Source organism: Oryctolagus cuniculus, chromosome 9, assembly GCF_964237555.1.
Source record: "Oryctolagus cuniculus chromosome 9, mOryCun1.1, whole genome shotgun sequence".
NCBI classification, from domain to species: domain Eukaryota; kingdom Metazoa; phylum Chordata; class Mammalia; order Lagomorpha; family Leporidae; genus Oryctolagus; species Oryctolagus cuniculus.
Genome location: NC_091440.1, coordinates 53623627 through 53645671, shown reverse-complemented (window position 1 = coordinate 53645671; position 22045 = coordinate 53623627). Strand labels below are relative to the sequence as shown.

General features: G+C 39.5%; 1 long non-coding RNA gene across 1 annotated transcript in view; it reads right to left on the bottom strand.

The window, feature by feature from the left end:
- The window catches only part of LOC138843784 (uncharacterized), a 66084-nt gene extending 45271 nt beyond the window's left edge, over window positions 1-20813 (bottom strand). The window contains exon 1 of the long non-coding RNA XR_011378768.1: window positions 19565-20813. This is a non-coding gene — a long non-coding RNA (uncharacterized lncRNA). The remainder of the gene's footprint in view (window positions 1-19564) is intronic.
- Window positions 20814-22045: the final 1232 nt, after the last annotated feature.

Genomic DNA, 22045 nt, shown 5'->3' with positions numbered 1-22045 from the left:
AAAAGCAATCATAGCTTTGGTTTAAGGATGTTCTCCCAACCCACTGCTCAGAGACAGAGACAGAGAGAGAGAGAGAGCACAAGCGGCAAGAGACAAGTTGATAAATAAGCATAAGGAAATGAAAAGTAATAATGCAAGTGTGTAGAAAGTTCTAGAGCAACTCAAAAAATAAGAAATTGTTACAGGAAAATGGATAAACTTATTAAAAAGAGGCAACATTTTGCCTGGGCCTTGAAGAACAGGGAAAGAAAAAGAATGGGAACTAGACAGTATTCTGCACAAAGGGGCAGCAGACAAGAAACTTTCCTCCTGGATACCTGAGAAAAATAACTCATGCTGAATCTCGCGCAGAATGCTGCTTTGAAGAGCAAATGGAATGACCCACACAACAAATCTGGTAAAACATTATGTAAATATGAAAGATTTTAATCATACTATGCTCAGTTTTTAAAAAATTAAAATGTTCTAGTGAGATAAGAACTAGGTGAGACATAAACCCAACTGCCTACCTTGAGCCCACACATGGCCACATTAGCATTACTGAGTGAAATGTTTCCAACTTCTCTAACCCTTCTTCCTGGGCGTGATGAGGGTGGGAGATGCCACACACAGCACAGGCCTGGATACTACTCAGCACACACATACTTCCAAGAGGAGGCTGACTCACATATGTGGGACGTGAAGCCTCCTACAGATCAGCATGGATTCACAGGCAGCAGCTGCCCCCCACCTCCTCTGCAGTTATGTTCCCCTGCAAGAAGGAGGAATACTGTTCCGTCATCCCAGCCCAAAAGCTTGGAATCTCCATAGCCTCCTTCCCTCTGTGTTGTGATTTCCTAATAATTCATCATGTTTCTTGTTCTCATCTTTTTATATGCCCCTGATGACACTAACAAATAAACCTCTTGAATGGAAAATTCAAGTTGTCCTACTCGGGATCTGCATCAAACTGTCTCATTTCCCTCCTCCACACCAACCTGGCATAGAGAAAACAATGTGTTTGACTTGTGCTTTTATTCAAAGTTCATCTGTAACACCCCACTGCCAATATCAGTGATTTTCACATTTCATCTGCATGAAAATCATGTCTGATACTTGTTTCAGATACAGATTCCAGGATGCCCCTTCTTATTTAATTCAGTGGTGTTGGCATCCTGGATCTTCATTTTTTAACAAACAAAAAGTTTATGATAGTCTTCCTACTAAGTGTTTTGAAGATAATTCTGTAACAGAGACCAGCTCTTCTTGAAAGCTATGCCTGAATTTTAAATTCCTGTTTCCAAGTGTCTTCTTAAAGTCACATAATCACTTCATTTAGGTATGATTATCAAACCTAGGAATGTAACACATAATTAGTGTCTATATATCATATCTATTATCAAGTTATCTATCTAAACATATTGGACTATGTTGAGAAAGTACTTGCTGGTAGCTTTGGGACCTGCAAGGAGGGAAGGCCTACACTTCCGGAAATGGAGAGGCCTACTTCCGGGGAAGAAAGTCCTTGTCAAGGTCCCTACGGGTGCCTAAAGGTCAACCAGTAAGGATCAGACCTGCCTCAACCTTTAACTCCCATGCCTGGAATCTATAAAAGGAGCTCTCTCAATCTCTGACGCGCGACTTCCCCGGCCCCCGCTCTGTTGCTCTGTTGCTCTGTTGGGACCAGGGAACCTTGCCGGGGTGGCGGAATCTTAATAAAAGTCTGTGAATTAATTGATTCGTCTGTCTGGGAAGATCTGTTACACACCGGACACCTTGCACTTGCTAAGATAACTTTCTAGTATCCAAGGGGTTACTAGTGCAGGGAAATCTGTTAAAATGTCTAAGAGTGAAAAAAAATGTAAATTCTGTGTAATCATGTTCAAAGGAAGTTTGATTCACAGTCCTGGAATTTCACAGTTTAATTGTCTCAAAAAGGAAACTTCTCCTGACAGGAAGGGCGTATTGTCTTCCTGAGGAGAGTTAAAGCATGAGGTAATAACTATTTCTTTGCTTTTCCTCTATGGGATAAGATCAGCAGTGGAAGGACATTGCACTTAGTCCTCCAGTTACAGTATCCAATCCACCTCTTCTGAAGCTGAACATCAGGACCTGCCTTCTGTCTGAAAGTGGTGAAAAGACCAAATGGTAATTATGCCTGATGTTGCCAGGAAATGGGGAGGAGAAAGATAATAAAGCAGAGACGTGTTATGTTGGAGAAGCTCCGTTCCCAGATTAGAACACCCATGATTTCATGAACTTAACATAGTCAAAAGGATGTCATATTAGGTAGCTGGGAGTTAAGCCAACATTCCACTCACCAACTAGAATCAGAGGAGCCCAGAAGCAGGAGGTTGCAAGATATACAGTACTAAAACAAAGTAATCAGGAAGCAATTAGCCCAGGGTTGTTTCTGTACTCAAAACCCTTACACAAACAAATAGAAACTCAATGTTGAACATTACTTTTAGCTAAATAGTTTTTTAACTGGCAAATAAGTAGTGAATATATTTTATAGTGTATAATAAGTTGCTTTAAAACATGTATACATTGTGAAATTGTTCAATTGAGCTTATTAACAAATGCACTACCTCCTATGATTTTCTTGAGAGAACACTTATTAAGACAGTATATTGTTATTAACTATAGGCATCAAGTTGTAAAATACATCTCTGGAACTTATTCCTCATAATTGTAAGTTGTAGCCTTAGATCAACATATCCCAATCCTTCCTTTCCCAGCATTCTATGATCTGCTTGTGAGTTCTCTTTCAGATGCTACCTATAAGAAAGATTATGTAATATTTATTTTCCTATGTCTGTTTTTTTCCACATAACATATGGTCTACCATGTTCATTCATTTTGTCAAAAGTTATAGGATTTTCTACTTTTTTAAAGGGTGAATAATATTCCATTATGTAATATACCACATTTTTAAACATCCATTCAACAACTAATGGATAATTAGATTGATTCCAGATCTTTGCTATTGTGAGTGGTCCTACAGTGAATATGGGAGTGCAAATATTTCTTTCTCAGTTTTATTTCATTTTCTTTGGTTATATGCACCACAGTTGGACTGCTGAATCATATGATAATTCTATTTTTAGTTTTTTTTTTTTTTTTTTTTTTTTTTAGGGGAAACTCCATACTGTTTTCCATAATGACTCAACTACCTTACTTTCCTGCCAACAGTGTACAAGGGTTAGATTTTTTTCCACATCCTTACAAATACTTGTTCTTGTCCATCTTTTTCATATTATTCATTCTAATTTGAGGTGATAACTCACTATGAATTTAATTTGCATTTCTCTGATGATTAGTGATGTTGATCATTTTTCATATGCTTGCTGTCTGTTTGTAGATCTTCTTTTAAGAAATGTGTATTCAAATCTTTTGCCCATTTTTAAATCAAGTTATTTATTTTCTTGCTATTGAATTAAGTTTTCATATATTTTTATAATAATCCATTATCAGAGGCATGGCTTGCAAGTATTTTCTTACATTCTTTAAGTTCTTCTCACTCTGTTGACTTTGTCCTTTGCTTCACAAAAAGTGATTATTTTTGAATTGAATTTCAACCAATCATAGACTGCCAACTAGCTCATTGATTATATACTTGTATCCTCTTAACACACTGTATTCAAATAGGGCAAATGCCTAGCTAATGCAAAGCGAGTGCTCCCTTTGCTTTTTTGTTCATCCTATAAAGTCCCACTGCTCATGCTCCTACAGCAGAGCTCTCTAAACCTCTTCCAGTTACCCAATTATCTAATTATTCTTTGTTTACATAAAGCCTTTTAAATTTATTGTGACTAAATTTTTTTTATTTTAACAGTAGCAATGTGTGGAGACAATGGAAAGATGAGGCTACATTTCAGCAGGGATGCCAAAACAAAAAACTAAACAGTGAAGTCAGTAAAGAATCCCCACATGAACCCCATGAAAGGTGTAGCATCGGGAGTTCTGTATTCAATGGTCAACTATGTGATAATCCCAAGAATGAACCGTCAATACTCATCTGTGCCACCATAGGAACCACACAAAGAGATTCCAAGATGGCAGAATAGGGAGGGAGCTCCCTGCTCTGGGCCAGGGGAAGAGAGTTAAAAAAAAAAAAAAAAAAGTGGAGCAAGTATAATCTCAGGGAAGATTTAGAGAGAAAACTGAAATGGAAATTCCATGAAAGGAAAAGGAACACTGCGGATCTGCATGAGGGTGTACACATGCAGCGTGAGCATGGGTATAACGTAGGAGCCCAGCAACCAACAGCCTGAGCATCAGCTTTGGAGAGTGAGGTGAGACCAAACTGCAGTAGCCCATGCCACCTGTCAATATAGCTGTGGGGAGAGTCAGGCATGAGTCCAGCCAGCAGCCATGTGAGCAACAAGGTACCTGCCAATCTAGACGGAAAAAAGGGGCACATTTCTCTCTCGTAATCCCAGCACCTGGCAACTGGCTGAGAGAGAGCAGGCACTATTTTGCACATATGCAACAGCTGTACGAGCTCGTGTCTGTGCACCCAGCAACCAGAGAAGAGGAGATGCTTGAGTCTGGATGTGAGGATTAATAAGATGCTGGGGAGGCCGGTGCCGTGGCTCACTTGGTTAATCCTCCACCTGCGGCACCGGCATCCCCTACGGGCACCGATTCCAGTCCCGGCTGCTCCACTTCCAGTCCAGCTCTCTGCTATGGCCCGGGAAGGCAGTGGAGGATGGCCCAGGCGCTTGGGTCCCTGTACCTGCATGGGAGACTGGGAGGAAGCACCTGGCTCCTGGCTTCCGATCGGTGCAGTTCCAGCCGTAGCGGCCATTTTGGGGGTGAACCAATGGAAGAAGACCTTTCTGTCTCTTTCTCTCTCACTGTCTATAACTCTACCTGTTAAATAATTAAAAAGATAGATAGATAAAGAGATGAATAAATAAATAAATAAGTGAAAAAGATGCTGAGCACCCACATAGGACTGTGAGATGCCTCCAGCCTTTCAACACATCACAGGTGTGGGGCTCAAACTGCCAAATGGAGAATCCATAGGCAACTGACTCTGAGAATATCTCTGCCTTTTTGTGGAAGGGACAGTGTAACCAGGCAGAGTGGGTCCTCTGTATCCCATTCCTATGGGAGCCTTATGTACTGAGACTGTGGAAATATTGTGACTGCAGGAGAAACCACAGGGTATAGCTGGGTCTCTTGGCAATCACTGTGAGTTACTTCACTTGCTCAGAGCTACCTGAGTGCCTGATATGGGTCATGGCAATGGGATCCATGCCACACTGAGGACTGAACAGATCCTTTGTGTGGTTCTTAAGACAACATGGATGAGTATTGCACCCACTGGGGGCTATCATCTGGCATTGATCAACTTGGAAGAGAGGGGGTGAGGGTGTGATTATGCCAACAGTTAATCAAACTCCCTTCAGATATAAAAGAGGAGATCCACCATGGTCAACTTGGGTGTCACCCTGGGTACTCACCACACCCTGGAGCACTGAACAGGGTTTGCTGGCCATACCCAGTGTATGCCTCTGGGTATTCACTGAAAGAGCAGGCACTCCACTAAACCATGGAGGCATAGTCCAAAAATAAGACATAAGAAAAAAAAAACTAGAAAGTATCTCCACAAATGCGGAAAAGTAAATGCAGAAAATCAAGAAACAAGAATAAGGATGCTGGGACCAGTGCTGTAGCATAGCTGTAAAGCTGCCGCCTGCAGTGCTCGCATCCTATATAGGCGCCAGTTCAAGACCTGACTGATACACTTCTGATCCAGCTCTTTGCTATGGCCTGGGAAGCAGTAGAAGATGGCCCAAGTCTTTGGGCCCTTGTACTCACGTGGGAGAACAGGAAGAAGCTCCTGGATCCTGGCTTCGGATTGGTTAAGCTCCAGCTGTTGTGGCCATCTGGGAAATGAAACAGTGGATGGAAGACCTCTCTCTGTCTCTGCCTCTCTGTAGCTCTCCCTTTCAAATAAAAAAATAAATCTTAAAAAAAAAGAATAAGCAAGTCAACATGAGGCTACCAAAGGAACATAGCAACACTTCAATATTAGAATGTGAAGATGAAGAGATTGATGAAATACCAGAAACAGAATTCAAAAGATTAATCATGGAGTTAACTCAGAAGCAATCAGAAGCAAATCCAGAAATTAAGGAAATCCATACAAAATATGAATGAAAATATTTCCCGTGACATTGAGATTTTATACAGAAGTCAAAATGAAATATTAGAAATGAAGAATTCAATAGATCTAATTTAAAAATATGGCAGAAAGCCTTAACAACAGATCCATGTGGCAGGAGAAAAAACATCTGAGCAGGAAGACAAATCTTCAGAAGTTTTACATTCAGATCAAACAAAAATTTAAAAAAAGGATTAGAAAAATTAAAAATAGTGTTGGAGATTTTGGGATACTATCAAACAACCCAACATACAGATCTTAGGAATTCCTGAAGGAATGGAAAAAGAGAAAGGATTAGAAGGCCTATTTAGTGAAATAATTACAGAAAAATTCCCCTATTTGGAGAAAGAAGAGGATGTCCAAGTATAGGAAGCACATAGAACTTCCAATAGACATGACCAGAAAAGATATTCACCACGAAACATTGTAGTCAAACTTTCAACAGTATAACATAAAAGATTCTAAAATGTACATGAGAAAAATGCCAGTTTACTTTCAGTGAATCTCCAATTAGACTCACAGCTGATTTCTAATCAGAAATCTACAGACTAGAAGAGACTAGCAAGACACAGTCCAAGTCTTAAGAGAAAAAAACTGTCAGCCCAGAATACTGTACCCTTCAAAGCTTTCATTTATGAATGAAGGTGAAATAAAGACCTTCCATAACAAACAGAAATTGAAAGACTATGTCAACACTCACCTAGCCTTACAAAAGATGCATAAGAATATTCTACATACAGGAACACAGAAGCATAGTGATCACTATGAAAGAGTGTGAAGGCAGAAAATCCTGCAGTAAAAATACAAAAGAAATACAAAGTAAATAAAAGGAATATTTATGGAAGAATGGCAGGGCAATGTCATTACTTATCAATAGTAACCTTGAATGTAAATGGCCTCTACTCTCCAATTAACATATGCACACTAGCTGAATGGATAAAAAAAAAACTCATCTATTTACTCCTACAAGAAGTAGGGAGGAGGAAGAAGAGAGGAAGTGTAGGCAGGAGGGAAGAATCACTGTGTTCCTAAATTTGTATATTTGAAATGCATAAAATTTGTATGCCTTAAATAAAAGCTTTCTAGATTTACGAAAGAAGAACCACACACAGAATCTATGCAGTCCTCAGTATGAGTTCGGATCACATTGCAATGACCTACCCCAGGAAATCAGGGAGCTCTGAGCATATGGAGCTTCTCACAGTGATTGCCCAGAGACCCAGCTATACCCTGTGCCCTCTTGTACAGTCACAGAGTCACAGCACACAAGGATTCACTCTGCCCTAATAGACTGTTCCACTCACAGAGAGGCAGAGACATCCCTAGAGCCAGCTTCCCATGGGCTCTCTGCCTAGGCAGTTTGATCCCTGGATCCTGTGATATGTTGAGAAGCTGGGGCCCCTCGTAGTCTTACATGAGTGCTCATTCCATGTCAATCCTCCCAGCCAGACTTAAAGTCAATGGGGAACATGGATTTTTCCCTCTGATAAAATCTCTGGATCACACATGTGCACAAAAGCTTCTGGTCTCAGCCCCTTCTCCTGTCAGAATGGTGCTCTCTCCCTTCCAGTTGCTGGGTGCACACACCTAAGCTGTTGATGCTGTGACTACTGACAGGATGGCTTCTTTTCTCGGCCAGTTGCTGGGCACACACACAAGAGCTGGCACAGCTGCTACATAGATGGCACCAGCCTTCTCTCACTGGTTGCCAGGTGCTATTGTGGAGGAGACAGAGAGATTGACAAAGGAGATAAAATCAATCCCTGGGGCAGATAGTCTTTTCAACAAATAGTACTGTGAAAACTGGATCTCCACATGCAGAAATATGAAACAAGACCTCACCTTACACCTTACACAAAAATCCCACTCAAAGTGGATCAAAGACTAAATCTATGACCCAATGCCATCTAATTACTGGAGAACATTGCATAAACTCTGCAAGACCGTGACATAGGCAAAGATATCTTAGAAAAGACCCCAGAAGCACAGGCAAGCAAAGCCAAATTAGACAATCATGTTGAGAAGCTTCTGTACTGCAAAAGAATCACACAGCAAAGTGAAGAGGCAACTGACATAATGGGAGAAATTATTTGCAAACTATAAAACTGATAAAGGATTAATATCCAGAATCTATGAAGAGCTCAAGAAATTCAACAACAACGAAACAAACAATTCAGTTAAGAAATGGGTGAAGGATTTGAACAAGTATTTTTCAAGAGAGGAAATTCAAACGGCCAACAGACACTTGAAAAAATGCTCAGGACTACTAGCCATCAGGGAAATGCAAATCAAAACCAAAATGAGGTTTCACCTAACCCTAACTAAAATGGCTCTCATTCAGAAGTCAACAAAAAAAATAAATGCTGACACAGATGTTGGGAAAAAGGTACTCAAATTCACTGTTGGTGAGAATGTATACTGGTACAGCCTTTGTGGAAAACAGTATGGAAATAGTTTAGAAAGCTGAAAATAGATATACCATATGACCCAGGCATCCCACTCCTGGGAATTTATCCAAGGGAAATGAAATCAGCATATGAAAGAGTTATCTTACCCCCCCATGCTTACTGCAGCTCAATTCACAATAGCTAAGATATGAAATAAACACAGATTTCCATCAACTGATGACTAAATAAAGAAATTATGGCACATATACACTATGGAATACCACTCAGTAAAAAAAAAGGGGGGGGGATGAAATTTTGTCTTTTGCAACAAAGTGGATACAACTGTAAACCAATACACTCAGTGAAATAAGACAGTCCCAGTCCCAAAAGACAAATACCATGTTTCCCCATCTGTGGTAACTAATAGAGTATCCAAAGAAGTAACAATTAGGAGTGAAATTGACATTTTGAGATTCAATGATTGTTTACAATGCTTTCTCTACATTGAGGAACAGTGATTTTTGTATTTGTTTATTTCATCATACTATTTGTTGAACCTTTTAGGTAGTTTATGGTTAATCTTATGAGTACAAAGTAAATTGAAAATAGATCATTGTAAAAATTAAGAGTGGGAATAGGAAAGAGAGGAGGAAGAAGGGTGGAAGCATTGGCAGGAGGGAAGGTAGGGTGGGGAGATTCACTATGTTCCTAAACCTATATACGAAATGCATGAAATCTGTATACTTTAAATAAAATCTAAAAAATCAATAATTAAAAAGAGAATGAATCATCTGCTCCTGCATCTAACAACAGCAGCTGGAACCAGGAGAGGCCTAACACTTTCCCAGGCCATGAGCTTTTTAACAATTTGTAATCGGCCCTCCAAAGCTTTATAGAACTTCTACTCTCTTAGAGAGGTACAGAATTAAATAGTGTATAAAAATATCTGAATATACTGATTGAAACCAGGAACCCTGAATAATTATGTGATTAAGACTTTTTTTTATTTTTATTTTTTGACAGGCAGAGTGGACAGTGAGAGAGAGAGACAGAGAGAAAGGTCTTCCTTTTGCGGTTGGTTCACCCTCCAATGGCCGCCGCGACCAGCGCGCTGCGGCCGGCACACTGCGCTGATCCAAAGGCAGGAGCCAGGTACTTATCCTGGTCTCCCATGGGGTGCAGGGCCCAAGCACTTGGGCCATCCTCCACTGCACTCCCGGGCCATGGCAGAGAGCTGGACTAACTGAAGATGTAGAAATATAGACAACTTAAAGTCTGAGACACAAACATCTGGTCATAAAGGTGTATGTTTTTGAAAAGGAACACAGAAATAAGAAAAAATAATAAAATGAAAAATAAAACAGATTTAATTCCAAAGTATATTTTAATAAGTTTTCTCATTTCTAAATGATCTTCAGTCAGTGCTACATAACATAAACAAAGAAATAATGTATTGAAACAAAAAATCTTTAATTTTACTTCTCACCAAAATAATTAAAAATGGAATCAGTGTTATAACCATTATGAGTGGTAGTACTACACCTGTAGATTTAGAGCATTAATAATTGAAGAATCCACTAAAAGTCAGCCATTGAAAAAGTAAAATATGTCATTTTAACAACCATAGAATTATAGGATTTTCAAATTCAATACTCAACTCACAGTGTTCAGTGAAGAAAATCAAAATGAAAACTCCATGTAGAGCCGGCGCCGCGGCTACTAGGCTAATCCTCCGCCTAGCGGCGCCGGCACACCGGGTTCTAGTCCCGGTTGGGGCGCCGGATTCTGTCCCGGTTGCCCCTCTTCCAGGCCAGCTCTCTGCTGTGGCCAGGGAGTGCAGTGGAGGATGGCCCAAGTGCTTGGGCCCTGCACCCCATGGGAGACCAGGAGAAGCACCTGGCTCCTGCCATCGGATCAGCGCGGTGCGCCGGCCGCAGCGCGCCGGCCGCGGCGGCCATTGGAGGGTGAACCAACGGCAAAGGAAGACCTTTCTCTCTGTCTCTCTCTCTCACTGTCCACTCTGCCTGTCAAAAAAAAAAAAAAAAACAACTCCATGTAACACCAAATCTTGAAGTACTCATTATTTTAAAAATGATTTTGCCAAATTGATATCTTTCAAAATATTTCAGGGGTTCTTAATCTAAAAATTTGTGTGTAAATGAGGTATTGGGCTATATTTTTTCTAAATTTCCCATCAGTTCTAAGACTTTATAACTCACTTTTCCTTCACTCTTAGCACACTTTTTATTAGAACTATTAACAAATATGAACGTTGTTTAATTTCAGTTTTCTACCAGAGCTAATAACCAGTAAAATAATCAAATTGAAGCAGAAATTTAGAAAAAGGAGATATAAACAGAAAAAAATTTGAAAATAAATGACTGAAAAATCAGCTATGGGGGGCCAGCACTGTGGTGTAATGAGTTAAGCTCCTACCTGAGGTGCTGGCATCCCACATAGGCACCAGGTCAGGTCCAGATTGTTCAACTTTCAATTCAGTTCTCTGCTGATTGCCTGGGAAAGCTGCGGAAGCTGACCCAAGAGCATGGGCCTCAGCACCCATGTGGGAGACCTGGAGGAAGCTCTTGTCTCCTGACTTCAGTTTGACTCAGCTCTGGCCATTGCAGCCATTTGAGTAATAAACCAGCAAATGCAGAACGTCTCTCTCTATATCTCTGCCTCTCAAATAACTGAATAAATCTTTTTTTTTTTTTTTTTTTTGACAGGCAGAGTGGACAGTGAGAGAGAGAGACAGAGAGAGAAAGGTCTTCCTTTGCCGCTGGTTCACCCTCCAATGGCCGCCGCTGCAGCCGGCGCACCGCGCTGATCCTGGCAGGAGCCAGGAGCCAGGTGCTTTTCCTGGTCTCCCATGGGGTGCAGGGCCCAAGCACCTGGGCCATCCTCCACTGCACTCCCTGGCCATAGCAGAGAGCTGGCCTGGAAGAGGGGCAACCGGGACAGAATCCGGCGCCCCAACCGGGACTAGAACCCGGTGTGCCGGCGCCGCAAGGTGGAGGATTAGCCTATTGAGCCACGGCGCCGGCTCAACTGAATAAATCTTAAAAAAAAAAAATCAGCTAAGTCACTTTCTATTATATTTAGTATGGTATTTTAGTCCATATATATATATTATTTTTTATTAGACAGGCAGAGTGAGACAGTGACAGAGAGAGAGAGATAGAGAGAAAAGTCTTCCTTCCATTGGTTCACTCCCCAAATGGACACTAAAGCCAGCACTGCGCCAATCCGAAGCCAGGAGCCAGGTACTTCCTCCTGTTCTCCCATGAGTTGGGAGAGGGTGCAGGGGCCCAAGCACTTGGGCCATCCTTCACTGCCCTTCCGGGCCTCAGCAGAGAGCTGCACTGGAAGAGGAGCGACCAGGGCTAGAACCCGGCGCCCATATGGGATGCCGGTTCCGCAGGTGGAGGATTAACCAAGTGAGCCACAGCACCAGCCCCTAGTCCATATATTTTACAAACTGATTCAATTCCCTAAAACTGACAAAACCTTTGGAAATGATTTCAATAGAAGCTGGAATGTTTATTGATGATGAAACAGGAGATTGTCACTGTGTGATTCAAATAAAATATTAAGGAATCATCAGTCTAGAATAAAATAGTTGAAAAACTTCATGATACCTGTCATGAAACTGAACTATTTTAGAAGAAATAATTCACAGGAGTAAGTGTTCTAGTGCCATCGAGTAGAGCGTTCTCTACATTTTACTTTTCAAGTGGGTTGGGCAAAGCATTGCTGGAACAAATTATAAGAAAGAAACCCAAAATGGATGCAACTGGAAGTCATTATAAATAAGCCAATCCCAAAAAGACAGATACTATATGTTTTTCCTGATCTGAGGTAACTAACAGAGTACCTAAAATGTAATGTACTGGAGTGAAATGGACGTTTTGAGATTCAGTAACTGTTTACAATCCTTGTCTCTTCTGTTGAGGAGCAGTGCTTTTTTTCTTCATATTATTTGTTGAACTCTTTTACTTAGTGTAGTGTTAACTTTACAATCACTAAGCAAACTGAAAATAGACTTATAAAAATTAAGAGTGGGAATGTGAGAGGAAGGAGGAAGAAGGTTTGGATCATGGGTGGTGGGAAGGTAGAGTGGGAAGGGTCACTGCATTCCTAAATCTGTATATCTAAAATACATGAAACTTGTATAAATTAAATTCAATTTTAAAAATTAAAGAAAAGAAGCAAACCCCATGGCACATTTGTAATAACTGAAAGTACACTAATGTATTCCTGAGAATTCTTCCTTCACAAACACTAAATTACCTATGTATTCAACCCAAACAGCAAGGTTAAATAACTTGCAAAAAAAAAAAAAAAAGTAATGTGGAGATTACTAAAGTAATCACACAGAAAGAAAGGGAAGCCAAAGAGAGAATTTCACATCAGAATCCTGTTCACTTCTCCCACAGAGGCTAACGTAACTACGAATCATTTTAATTAATCTGCCATAAAATGTCACAACCCAAATGAGTTCAAAGGATTTCAATTCAATCCACAGTGCATCACAAATACCACCATGAACTAGAGCCAATGCTTCAGCCTTAAATCTGAGAGACATGCAGATAAGTAGACAGGTGTATGCACAAAAGAATAAAGTATAGTAGAAACCAATTACAGCTAAGTCATTTTTCTTCCATAAGGCAAAATTTTATTATGAAAAGAAAAATTACTACAACAAAAGGGACTCTGATTTCTCTAATGATTGAAGTATCTACATACTTTCTTGATGAAATAAATTTCACTCAGTATGAATTATAAACAAGTTGTCCAGCTTGCTGTGAACATTATAGTTCCACTAAGAATCATACCACCTGCACTGAAAGATATATTCACCATTTCATGTCCTAAAGAATCAGATGTATTTATTGGGGCAGTTATAATTAAGATGATGTTTTCACATCTTTGCTTAAATATACAGATGGTAACAAAGTCTAGGGTGCATCTGGTTCCAAACAAGAGGCTGACAAAGGCTCTCTTGCTTGATTTGTTACTTAAATATTTGACAGGGTACAGAGATCTAATATGTAATTTTGCAGGTGAACATCACCACCCAACTAATCCTATTGTAAATATCTTTATATTCCAGATCTATGGTGCAGTACTCTTTCTACCTACATCAGATTGCTGTTGATGGCAGCTGAACACTTAAGCACAGCAAAAATGTATTATTAGCAAAAGTCTAGCTTATTATTTGATTATCAACGGCTGGCTGAACTCTCAAAGTAAACTAAGTATGGTTTTGATAAGTATTCAAAAGTTCTGAAAATGTTCTAAAATAGTAATATCACAAAAAATGATTTCTGGATTTTTTCTATTGGTTAAGACATATCTATTCTTTCCTCATTCAATAAAATTAAGATTATATTGTTCCCTAAATGGACTTCTGGCCACTGATATTTCAAGGGTGTTAAAGTATTGTCTTTAAAATTTTTTAAAAGGTGAAAGGAAGAATCTGGAGCTTTTCATGTTAGTAAAAATAGTATTTCAAACAATACACTTCTAGCTATTGTTGGACACAACAATGTATTTTATTATCATTGCTATGAACTCAGCATGACTTCAATAACCTTGGTAAAGTTGTTTAACTTCTTTGGCTTTCAGTTTCAGTGACAGTGACAATTATATTTCATAATACTTTGTAATGATTAGATGTCAGAGAGCCTAGTGCAGTTCCTGATAAAAAGCAGATATTCATTGTGTTATTTTTCTGTCTGCTTTAAATAAACATTTCCTTCCTTCCTTCTTAGTGTACAATAAGCCTTATGGACTTGCAGAAGGGCAAAAAATTAATAGAAATTTAAGTATGTCCCATTTCTCCCACTATACCATTGTCATTCATCTCTCAATTATAAGTAATATCACGTGCTTCAAAAAGTTCATGAAAAATGCAATTAAAAGATAATTCTACATTGGTCCAAAAATGTTTGGAATTCATATATCCATAGTGATCTCAAATAGTTCATGAAAAATGACTACTGTGAAAGACCTATGCATGAATTTAAAATTGTTTTATATCAATATAAACTTCTAATTCCATTTGTAAAAGTTATTTATTTTCTTATATGAGAGAGAAAGGAAGTGAGACAGAAAGATAGAGCTCGTTCTTGCTGGTGTATTACCCAAACACTTGGCAACAGCCAGTTTGAGGTCATGCTAACCCAGGAGCCAGGAAGTTAATCCAGAGCTTCCACATGTATGCCAGGGACCCAACTACTTGAGCTATCATTATTGCCTCTCAGGGTCTGCATTAGCAAAAAGCGAGAATCAGGAACCAGAGCCAGGTATCCAATCTATGTACTCCAACATGGGACATGAGTGTCTTAACTGGCTTCTAATCCTTAGGCAAAAATGTTCACCCGATTCCATTTTCCTACCAACATTCTGAAGCATCATGATGTTTATTCTTTACTTTTCTGTCTTCACATTTGACTGTGAGGACAGATCCCATATTTTCATATTTATATGCTCAGATCTTAGTATCTTTGGAATATAAAATAAACTCAAAATAAGGATGTGTTGAATAAATCAATATTGGGAATATAAAATGTATTTCCTGCTCCTGAAAGAGAGAGAATATAAAATTAAAACATAAAAGCCCTTATTGTCATGATTCTATTCAGATTGCAAATTGTTTCCATTTGCATACTTTGTTGTATCCATACAGGAGTCCCAAGGTAACTGGTAAGAGCATGACAAAAGTCAGAAGACCTGGACTCAACATTCTGTCATCACCAGTCACCTGATCTGAAGTTATTTTGTGAACTCTTTGAGTTCCTGTCTCTCTGAGCCTCAATATTCTCACCTTCAAACAAGATTAACATCTGTCTTGCCTCCTGGCTGGGTTGTTATTAGGATCAAATGAAAGAACTATGAAAACATACATGTTAGGCCGGCGCCGCAGCTCACTAGGCTAATCATCCACCTAGCGGCACCGGCACACCGGGTTCTAGTCCCGGTCGGGGCACCGGATTCTGTCCCGGTTGCCCCTCTTCCAGGCCAGCTCTCTGCTGTGGCCTGGGAGTGCAGTGGAGGATGGCCCAGGTGCTTGGGCCCTGCACCCCATGGGAGACCAGGAGAAGCACCTGGCTCCTGCCTTCGGATCAGCGCGGTGCACCGGCCACAGCGCGCCAGCCGTGGTGGCCATTGGAGGGTGAACCAACGGAAAAGGAAGACCTTTCTCCCTCTCTCTCTCACTGTCCACTCTGCCTGTCAAAAAAAAAAAAAAATACACATTGGAAGTATCTGTGAGTCCCTCTCAAGGAAAAGACAGGTTACCCATTAGTTGTTAGACACTAGCTTCACTTATCAATAAAAATGCTGATTACTCAAAGACCCTAAGTTGCACAGAGATTAGTAACTCAGATTGATATAGTGGGAGTTACTTAACAAAAACACCTCTAAGAAGCCAGAGCACATCTAGTCTTGGAGTCTGCTAGAACCTGGATGCTGAGCAAGTGGAAGGAAGGATGCAGCAGGGAGGGACATTTTTGAACAAAGATTTAATATGTAGCACAAATGGATTATTATAGGTAGTACATCCTTGTGATTAGTTGCTAGTACATCCTTGGTAGAACAAAGCATTGGTGTTTGAGCATAAAAGGAGGTGAACTTGGAAAACTAAAAGAATTAACCAGTGAAGAACTATCAAGTTAAGTTTCAACTTTCATATAGATAATATATTTCATGTAGCAAAAACAATATGTCATGTAACAAGTAGTTGCTAACAAATATAACTTTAAGAAAATAAACTCAATTTTATCCATTAGATTTGAGACAGAAGACTGTAGCAGAGATTTGTTATTAAGCAATTGCCATTTGGAAGTAATAAATGACAATAATACTTCAAAAAATCTGTTGCACCAAAATAAACATATCATTTAATTTCATAATTAATGAATTATTGAAGTAGTTTTGAATTTATATGTAAATTGTTTGAAAATATTATACCTGATATATGATCTGCATGTGTAAGATTTATCCATATAGATTATTGGACAATAAGAGTGAAGGAATCCATGTAAGAATAATTACCAATAAGATAATATCAATACTTTATCAGCTTTAAAATCATTACTGAAGAATTGCTAGATTTGAGATTAAAGAGGAAAAAAAATGAGGCCAAAGAATCAATTCCAAAACCTTTGGAGGGATGTTAATTGACTGGACTACAAAACTTCTAGGATGTCCAACACCCCAAATGAGAATTAAATTCGCACCAAAAAATGTGAATGATAGTTTTTGAACCAACTTAGCTGAGCAACCATGGTGCCCATATATTTGTTCAAACACTTTCTTGATGTTTCTATGAAAGTGGTTTTGGACAGGCTCAACACTTGAATCAGTGGAATTTGAGCAAAATATTGCTCTCATAATATGGCCCTCATCCAATTAGTTAAAAACTTGAAGAGAACAAAAATCTGATCACCCACAAGCAAAAGGGACTCCTGCCAGCAGATGGTCTATGGATTTGAACTGCAATATTACTTTTCTCTGGGTCTTCAGCAAGTGAGCCTACCCTGCAAATTTTATACTCATCAAACTCCATATTTTAAATTCCTTATGATTAATCTATATATTTCTATGACTATCTAGGCCATCCCAGATTTGTTTGAAACTTAATTTGTTTGAAACTTTTTTTTTTTAATTTAGAGAGGCAGAGACAGAGACACAAAGACAAGTAACACAGAAAGAGATAACTCTTATCCATTTGTTCACTCCCTGAATGCTTTAACAGCTGGGGCTAGGAGTAAGGAAATCCATCCAGGACTCCCACAAGAGTGGCAGGGACTTAACTACTTGAGTTGTCACCTAACACCTCCCAGATTGTCCATGAGCAGGAAGCTAGAATCAGAATCTAGAGCTAGGGCTCAAACCTAGGTATTTTGATATGGGGTGAAGGTATCTTACAGGCATCTTAGTTGCTTGGACTTCACTGTTTTGAAAAAAAAAAAAAAAAGTAATTTGTTTGAAAGGCTAAGAGACAAAGGGATACAGAATGGAGAGGATGTAGTTTGGGAGGAAGAGAGATTTCCCATATATTGGTTCACTACCCAAAGGTCCACAATAGCCGGGGCTGGCCAAACCAAAGCCAGGAGCCAAAACCAATCCCAGTCTGCCACATAGATTATGGATTCACAAGTACTTGAGTCATCACCACTGTTTCTGAGGGTACTCATAAGTAAGAAGCTGGAGTCAAGAAGGGAGCTGAGATTCCAACACAGGCACTCTAATATGGGATACAGGCACTCAAAGTGGTATTTTAACTACTGTGCCAAATGTCCATCCCAGACTCTGCTCATTTTTTAAAAGCAATTTTTAAAAATTTCATTAAAGAAATCGGCAAAGAGTAGTCTGCACCATGATTAGTTGGGGTTCTGTATTTATAGGGACCAGAGAAAATATGACAATATATGGGTGGAATATTCATGTTATTTTTGGAAAAGGGAGTGTGACTGCTCCACTTCTTGATGACAGAATATGCAAGATTACATGGTAAACAGCAAGAATAAAGGAAAGGATGGAAAATTAGGGTATATTTTACAATCAAATTACCATGGCGTCTTCTGGCCTCAATTATTTACATCCATATTATAGGCAAAATATATTTACCATCTCTCAAGACCCCCAAAATTCTCATCCAATCATAAGCTTTCTATGCACATGAATATTATTATCCACTTTGTTTTCTAAACTTCATGTCCCAAATAATCTCTCAATCTCATTTTCTATATGTAGTCATTGTTACTTTATGATCAGATGTCTGTGAGAATAATCTTTTCTAAGTGTCTTAAAGGCCATTTTTCTACATCAGGTCTTGTTCTAACTCCTGGTAGCACAAAATAAGCCCTCTCATTTTGAAAATAATGCTTCCACCCAAAAATGTAGAGAATAAGAGGCACCCAGTTAAAAAAAAAAAAAAAAAAAAGGAGTCACTGTTTAATATCAGTGCGAGGAAGAGAGATTTCCCATGCATTGGTTCACCACCCAAAGGTCCACAATAGCCAGGATTGGCCAAACCAAAGCCAGGAGCCAAAACCAACCCGTCTGCCACATACGGGTTGACTAAAATAGTAAGTTGTTCCTCGACAGTCAGGACAAGGGCTAATCAAGTCACTGTTTCTCATAGTGTCCATTTCACTTCAACAGGTTTCCTTTTTGGTGTTCAGTTAGTTGTCACCGATTAGGGAGAACATATGATATTTGTCCCTTTGGGACTGGCTTAACTCACTCAGTATGATGTTTTCCAGATTCCTCCATTTTGTTGCAAATGACCAGATTTCATTTATTTTACTGCTGTATAGTATTCTATAGAGTACATATCCCATAATTTCTTTATCCACTCTACTGTTGATGGGCATTTGGGTTGGTTCCAGGTCTTAGCTATTGTGAATTGAGCTGCAATAAACATTGAGCTGTAGACAGCTTTTCTATTTGCCAATTTAATTCCTTTTGGGTAAATTCCAAGGAGTGAGATGGCTGGGTTGTATGGTAGGGTTCTATTCAGGTTTCTGAGGAATCTCCAGACTGACTTCCATAGTGGCTTGACCAGTTTGCATTCCCACCAACAGTGGATTAGTGTCCCTTTTTCCCTACATCCTCGCCAGCATCTGTTGTTGGTAGATTTCTGTACGTGGGCCATTCTGACCTCTAACCGGGGTGAGGTGAAACCTCATTGTGGTTTTGATTTGCATTTCCCTGACTGCTAGTGAACGTGAACATTTTTTCATGTGCCTGTTGGCCATTTGGATTTCCTCTTTTGAAAAATGTCTATTGAGGTGCTTGGCCCATCTCTTAAGTGGGTTGTTTGTTTTGTTGTTGTGGAGTTTCTTGATCTCTTTGTAGATTCTGGTTATTAATCCTTTATCAGTTGCATAGTTCGCAAATATTTTTTCCCATTCTTGTCTCATTTTTTAGATGTAATGATTGTTACCTGAGGATCATATTTCTGTTACATTACTTTTATGTAAGTTTATTAAAAGTTCTTTTTACTTACCTGAGAAGTTCTTCGTGTGGCTGTCATTCTTTCCGAAGTCTTAACAAGGTATCTCACATCCTCACTCTAATTTGGTCTTTTGTCTCTATTTTATTTTTTGAGACTTTATTTTATGTTGAGACTTTAACTGCCATAAGAGAGTGGAGAAAAGAAGTAGTTTTATTTTTCAACCAAAAAGTCCTCTAAATCCCTCCTAATAATGTGCATAAACTGGAAATTTGTTTCCTTAGTTCATGTCTTTCTTCAGAACACTTTGTCACATGCAGTTAAGAGCAAGCAGTTGACACTTTCAATGTATGCCTGAAACTCACCTTGATAAAGCTAGAAGTGCATTAGGAACAGTCTCTGTCATCCAAATTGCCATAGGCCACAACTTTAACACATCTTTCTTTTAAAGATTTTTTATTTATTTATTTGAGAGGTAGAGTTACAGACAGTGAGAGGGAGAGACAGAAAGGTCTTCTGGTTCACTCCCAAAATGGCCGCAACGGCTGGAGCCATGCTGATCCAAATCCAGGACCAGGAGCTTCTTCCGGGTCTCCCACATGGGTACAGGGGCCGAAGGACTTGGGCCATCTTCTACTCTTTTGCCAGGCCATAGCAGAGAGCTGGTCAGGACTAGAATCAGTGCCCATATAGGATGTTGGCGCCACAGATGGAGGATTAACCCAGTGCGTCACAGCACCGGCCCTGCACATCTTTTGCTCCTACATAACAGGACCATGATTGTATCCAACCTCCATCTACCATTTTTTTGCAAAATCAATGCAACATATTTGGAATTTTGTTAGCACAATGTTCTATTTAAAAGTACCAATTCAAAATCATCTAGAAATTGCTGTCAAAGGCAGCACCCCAAAACTGAGCAATTTAAGAGACGAGAGTTTATTACTTCTAATGATGGTTGGATATTTCTCCCAATCTTATCAAGATTCATCTGAATTCATCATGAATCATTCATGCATCTTCAATCAGCTGAAAAGTTAACTGAAAAATTACTACTCTAGGATTGCTTCAGCTGAGACCGCTCAGGTCTTCTCCATTCCACACTTCCTATCTGTCCTTTGAGAGTCTAGTTTGGGCTTGTTCTTATAGGTTGGGCTGTATTGTAGGAGGAGAATGAACATATGTCAGGATTCTTGAGGCCTAGAGTCAGAATTCACTCACTTGTGCTATGTTCTATTGCTGAAAGCAAGCCACAAAACCAATCCACATACAAAACATGGAGAAAGGATCCCATCTAGTTAGAAGACTGTGAAGACCAAAAAAAAAAAAAAAAAAAAAAAAAAAAAACTATTTATACAAAAAGTTGGATGGTATTGGTGTTATTTTGCTATCCCCCTGCCCTACATGGAATACCCAAAGACATAAAGAATAGAAATTTCACAACACTCCCTGCTAGACTAAAGGTACAGCACTCAAATAATTCTGTAGCCCCTCACCTTGCCAGTGTCCTGCTTACATGATATCATGAAGGGTCAGGGTGGTGGCAGTTTATGAGGAAACATGTTGTTGGGAATAGCAATATGGATGCCAAGTTCTTAGAAAGTTGTTCCAATTTTCATGTTTTCTTTAAAAATGTATTTTATTATTATTTCTTAGATTCTGTGGAATTATGTTGCCATTCCTGAGTATAAAAAAGATATTCCCAATCTAAATCCTATATTATAGTATAACTGTATCATTTAATCTGACTGGGTATCTAGAGTTGCATTTATCAGGTGTATCTACAAGAAAGATCAAGGATGAGAACTCCCGGGCACACAGTTGGAAAGTGGTGGAGTTCACAACTAGTCCAAGTCTTCTAGTTTCCAGTCAGAGGCTTCACAATTTCTACAGTGGAAAGGTTAAGGATTAGTAGTCAGACTGGGGGGTGAACTAGCAGTCTTTTCTGTACTACTTTGTTTCTTTCTTTTTTTTTAATTTATTTGACAGATAGAGTTAGTGAGAGAGAGAGACAGAGAGAAAGATCTTCCTTCCATTGGTTCACTCCCCAAATAGCTGCTATGGACAGAGCTATGCTGATTCAAAGCCAGGAGCCAGGTGCTTCTTCCTGGTCTCTCACGAGGGTGCAGGGGCCCAAGCACTTGGGCCATCCTCCACTGCCTTCCCGGCCCACAGCAGAGAGTTGGACTGGAAGAGGAGCAACCAGGACTAGAACCCGGCACCCATGTGGGATGCGGACACCACAGGCAGAGGATTAAGCAAGTGAGCCATGGCGCCAGCCCCATAACCACTTTCATTCACCAAGCCATTTCTTGGGTCTCTTTGCTTCCAGATCTGGAGCTCTTTCCATTTGTTGCCTTGCTTCTTATACTGGATTGTGTTCTATTCCCTGAAAGATATGTTCAAGACCTACCCCCACCACCTGAGAATGTAACCTTATTTGGAAATAGAATCTTCACAGAAGTGATCAATTAAAATCAGATCAGATCATATACTGGATAAAAGGTCAGCACTAATTCAATCACTGGTTTCTTT